The sequence below is a fragment of the Protopterus annectens genome, chromosome 12.part0 (assembly GCF_019279795.1).
Source record: "Protopterus annectens isolate FY-2018-M chromosome 12.part0, PAN1.0, whole genome shotgun sequence".
Taxonomy (NCBI): Eukaryota; Metazoa; Chordata; order Ceratodontiformes; family Protopteridae; genus Protopterus; species Protopterus annectens.
The window spans coordinates 401,169,463-401,175,694 of NC_056746.1; positions in this window are offsets into that span (position 1 = coordinate 401,169,463).

The window sequence follows — 6,232 nt, forward strand, 5'->3', positions numbered from 1 at the left end:
AGATCCTGACATTTTCTTATTTCTCACTTTTTTTGGTCATAAGGTAGTTTTGGCCTCTAATAGTTAAAAAAAATAAGGATTAAACAAAGGAAAGTTGGCTTCTTATTTAAAAGAAACTAAGGAAACTTATTCTCAATTGCTCTTTCATGGACGTTTCTCTTTTCACAGGAGAAGAGAAAAATGTAATTTCTGTTTTCAGGGGTCATTCTCAAAGGCCTAGATGCTAAACAAGTGATGAAGGTACCTTTTGAACAGGACAGAAAGCAGACTGTTTCTTCACATATGTCTCTGAGAGCTTACAAATAATCTCAGGAGTACTACACACAAACCCTCCTTTCACCCTTCCAACCATTTAAGGATTTTTGTTATGGGTAATATTGCTTCTTTCAAATTATCTTTGTATAAAATGTAATTTGTCCACTGACTTAAGAGCCTTTTGTATTTGTGTTATAAGATAACATTGATCTAGACTGGTGCATAACTGGTTCTGAAGGTTATAAGAGTATTTGTGGCAAAGGTAAGACCTCATTTACTTCAGAAGATGTATACAGGGCTAAAAGAAAGAGGCATTTATATGACTTTATGACTTGAGGTTAATGGTGCTGTGCCAACACAAGGTACTGTTTTAGTCCTGAGAAAAGACAAAGGTGCATGGATACCCATTTGGATTTGTTCTTTTGTTTGGACATCCATTTTTAGTTTCACGTAATACTGTTAGATTTACCAACTGGTCCTGAATTAACTGCCAAGTATCTAGCTTTGTGGTTCTCAGACTAAAAGTAATTTGCAAAAGATGCCAGTTTCATGATGATTTACTTTTAAATTTCAATTGATTATCAATAGACAGAAGTTAGACTTGCATCTGGAAAAAATAAGAAAACTGAAAACTGAAAAAAAGGAAATATGTTGGTTTAATAATTTCCTTTTCTTTTCAATTAATTTAAGTGATTCCACATTTCAGATTTATAATAATTCAATAGCAGAACCCCCAAGGATCACTGATTGGGCTCATACTGCTCTGTTTCTCTCTAAACAACCTTAGCATGGGTTTACCTAATTTCATCCTATCTGCATATGCAGATAATATACTGCTTTCTAATTGTGGCCAATTGAAGTCTAATTTAAGTACTGGACTACAGGAATATTTCAAAACCTGCTGAAACTAGATACACTTCAATAAGACTGAATTCATGGTATTTTCATCCTTTCAGAAGTTGCATGATAGCATATCAATCACCCTGAAGGACCCATAACATAATGAAATGAATCAGTTAACAGAACATAAATACCCCGAATACTCATGGAGTCTACTGTTATGCTTAAGGCATACAGGGAGAGATGTGAAGATAAAGTATTCCAATAGCTGAAACTCAGCCTCCACAATTGTCAATCTTATTTCTTTAGAAGCAAATAAATCGGTAGCCAGAAATATATCATCTACCTGATACCAGTCCTGCGGTCTGGCTGCTTAAACTCACCTCTCGTATTCTACTCCGGGTATTTTTCTCCCAGCCAACATTATTAACTGAGACTACCTCCTATCTAACCCTGAGAGGTCAGTGATTTTGCCTGCACAACCTGGTTACCAGAAAGCTACTCCTGAGTGGACTCCCCAATGTAAAGGTTCTTGTGGAGTTATTCTACTCTGGGTATTTTCCTCCCAGCCAACATTATTAACTGAGACTACGTCCTATCTAACCCTGAGAGGTCAGTGATTTTGCCTGCACAACCTGGTTACCAGACAGCTACTCCTGAGTGGACTCCCCAACGTAAAGGTTCTTATGGAATGAATGTACCTTAAGGAATTTACCAACAAACTAGCCATTATAAGTCATATGTAATCACCTATAAATGCTGTTTTTCTGCCCTCCTGAGGTATGCTTTTAGCAGTCAACTGCAAACAGCCTGCTACTCTCCACCCCCGTCACAAACCTAATAAAATCCTAACTACTACAAACTGGGATCAGCTACTCTCTCCTACTTGCCATCCTTCCTCTTTCCTCAAGGTGGCAGCATCTACCAGTAAATTAGAACCCCCTACACTATTCCACTGAGGGTTTCTACCTATAACTGCCTACTTTTTCAGTTCCAATTCTGTGGTAACAACTTTACCTTGGATGTTTAACTAATTGTAGCTCACTGCAACTTTTTCTATCCTACTCCTATCTCCTTATCTGTTTCATATCTACTCACTCCCTGTTTAAACCAAAACTTTGTGTCTTCTTTTCTAGCTTTTCCATTACTTTTTCCCACATACCTTAGCTCCATAACTATAGTTGCTGATACTTTTTTATGTTACACTCTCCTTACTTGCTCTATCCCACTCCGCTCGCCCTGCAGGCTCGCTCCACTCCCCTAACCTACCTCCAAATCCCACCCACCCCAGTACTCAACTTATACTCCACACAAACACCCCCCCTCTTACTACCAACCAATTACAATTAACAGCATATTAAAAACCACTCCCATACCTACACCCCACCCTTCCATCACACACACTTCCTCCTCTTACACCCTCTCTAACCCCACTTACAAACTTTACTCCCACTCAAACCACCTCCCTCAACAGCTTCCCTATAACTAGTTTCCACCACTTCTAATTTCCCATTACAAATCTATCTTCTCACTACCTTCTCCATCTTTCTCCATCTACACCTCCCCCTATACTCCAATTCCAACTATGCATACCTTAATCCTCACCAACCTTCTACTACTCCAATTAATCCTCCTACAACATCTCACTGCCTCCTATGGATCATTACCTCCCCTCCACAAACATTCCACCAACACACTCCTAAATAATGAAACAATCCCAAAAACTAACTACACCATCTCTTCCTCAATACTACCCTCTAATTTCCAACTATCCAAAATAAAAATAACACCAATTGTCTCCCTAAATCCAAAAAACAAGACTAAACCTATAAAATGGTACCCACTCACAACTACATTGAAAAGATTCCCCACTACTATTCTTCTAGCAGGCGACATTCATCCTAACTCTGGTCTTATCCACGATCAAACCTCTACTCTAAACACTCCTCCCACCTCTATCCACAAAAAACCACACCAAAAACCAATCTCCTTCTATGCAATCAATACCCAAAGTATTCTAAACAAACTTAGTCTGTTCCATGCCTGGATAGCAAACCATATCCCTGATGCCATTGCTGTCACAGAAACCTGGCTTAAACCCCACCACCTAATTAGAGATATACTCCCGCCAGGCTATAACATAATTCACCTAGATCGTACAAACAAAAAAGGTGGGGGGATTGCTATAATCTATTCCAGCAATCTCACAATTTCTCTTATCTCACATCCCATACCATCCTTTTCCCCTGCAGAAATACTGATAGTTAACTTGAAACTAAACAACTACTCTACTATTACTATAGTAGCCACCTATATTCCCCCAGGCAATAATATCCCAGTACTAGAAAATATCCTCTCCTATCTGTCCCTGAACATCACAAGTGAAACAATCCTCCTAGGTGACACAAACATCAACTGGCTAACATTAAATAACCCTACTTCCCCACAACATATTAACCTCTATGGTTTTACGCAGCTAATTACCAAGCCAACCCACTGTAACCATACCCACATTACATATACCCTTATTGACTGGATACTAGTCTCAACACCAACCAAATATCACAATCCTGATACCCTCCCTGACTCCCTAAGTGACCACTCTCCTATAAAAGTATTGAGCTATACCAGTCACCTCCCCAATTCACATAAATACTTAACTAGGCATGATCTTTCCAACTTCGGTCCAGAAACCTTTAATACCCTCATATCAAGAGTTAGCTGGGACTTCATCACCCATCTCCCCTTAGACGAGGCTGTCACTGCTTTCAACACTACCTATCTTAACTTTGCTAACTTACTAGTTCCACCTCAGAAAATTAGAACAAAAGCTAAAATATCTTTTTGGCTCACTAAAAACACTAAAACACTCATGAAGTCTAGAGATAAGTCCTGGAAAAAATGGCGACAAACAAAAAAACCCCATGATCTACAAAGATATAAAGAACAAAAGAACATGGCCAAAAGACAAATCAACAAGCACAAAAACATTTTTACTACAACCCCCAACCACACTCAAATCCAACCCTAAAACATTCTGGAACACTATCAATCAATTACTACATCCTGGAAACCCTACCTCTCCCAACCCCACCCCAGAAAAGACGCCAGAAGAAACTGCCAATATCTTCAACACTTATTTCATTGAATCTATATCCAAACTCTTTAATTTAAACAGTCCCAATCATACTAACCCCACAAACCCAGTCCCCCCTACGGAAACCACTCATCCTAATTTTTTCTCCCTAAAGCCCATCCCCACTACATATATTTGTACCCTTCTCTCCAAACTTAAACCATGTTCTGTATCTGTGGACAACATTCCAGCTTACTTTCTCCAGGCAGCTGCTCACTCACTTGCCTATCCTATCTCAATCTTAATCAACCATTCCATCTCTGAATCCAAGGTACCTTCCATCTGGAAACACTTCTATACCATACCTATACACAAAGGAGGTAACTCCACTGAAATCTCAAACTTTAGGCCTATTGCTATCCTCTCCCCTCTGTCAAAAATCCTTGAAAAATGCATTCATACTCAAGTCATTGAACATCTTACTCAGGAAAAATTACTAACACTTACTCAACACGGCTTTCGATCCAAGCATAGTACACACACAGCTCTTCAATCCTTTCTCAATACCATTTCTATGGCCAGAGATAACCACAAATTTGTCTCCTGCCTTTTCCTCGACCTTTCAAAGGCCTTTGACACAGTCTCCCACTCACTACTAATCAACAAGCTATCTAACCTTAACTTCTCCCCTGATACTGTGGTATGGTTTGAAAGCTATCTCAAAGACAGATTCCAGTCTGTTAGATGGGAAACTGCCTTATCTTCTCCTCTACAAATAAAAATGGGTGTCCCTCAAGTATCCATTTTAGGACCATTGCTATTCAATATCTTCACAAACTTACTCTACACCTCCTGCCAACTCTCCTCCATTATATAATACGCTGATGACTCTACTGTTTTAACTATAACTAACTCTCACTCAGAACTCATAACAGCAACCCAGTCATCACTGAACTCTGTAGAAACATAGCTCTCCAATAACCAACTCATACTAAACCCTAAAAAAACAAAACTCCTACTCTTCCTACCTAAATCAGCAAATCAAATTAAGACCTCCTTTACCATCCATTCACTCAATAACACCCCAATCATACCTGAATCAAGCTCAAAACTGCTAGGCATCACTATTGATGACCTCCTCAAATTTGATCTCCACATAAATAACTGCATCAGGAAAACCCACCAGAAGTTAGGACTGCTTTACAGAAATAACAAATTGCCAGGAATTTCCAGCACCCAACAGGTTGCCCAGATCAGAGAGCAAAAATATAAATAAGTCAAAAAAATGTCATCCTCTCTAGTGCTAGTCTAATCGATTCCTACACTCTCTTTCCCCTCAACAGCTGTTTATCCATCAACAAAAAACTTCTCCCATTGCATCACAGACTGGTGGCCAATTACATTAGACTGCTTCTGAAGATTATTAGCAGATACCTTATAACACAGTCATGTTAGAGACTTAGACAACTACATGAGACATCTATTAACTGTTGGCTGGTTACAACCAGATTCTAAACTCCATGCTATTGTTCATAGGTTCATAGGTAGGTACTAGGCAATTGGCCCTAGGGCCTATATAAGCCTAGCCAAATAGTACCCTGGCTTTTGCCACCCAAGAAAATTATTTTCCTGTGTCCCTGTCAAGCAGAGCCACAGAAGTGATTCCCAGGGTGAATTTCCTATCTCCCATCCAATCATCAAGATTTTTCTTGAAGAGTGCTAATGAGGAGCTTTGTTTGATATAGATAGGTAGTTTGTTCCACAGTATGGGAAGTCTCAGGGACAGGAATCTATCCCTCCAGCATGTTCTGTTTATTGTGGTGACAAGATTTAGGTCCCTAGAGCGTGTAGCGCAGAGGGATTGGGATTTCTTTATGTGGAGCATGTCCAACAGCTCTGGGTTTGACATAGTTTTGTATGTCAGGCAGAGATCACCTCTGGGTAGGCGATATGCGACAGAGTAAAGCTGGAAGTTTTTGAGATGGTCTGAGTAGGGCATCTGTTTTAGGATGGTAATCCTCTTTGTGAGGCATTTCTGTGGCCTTTCAAGTTGTTGTAGAT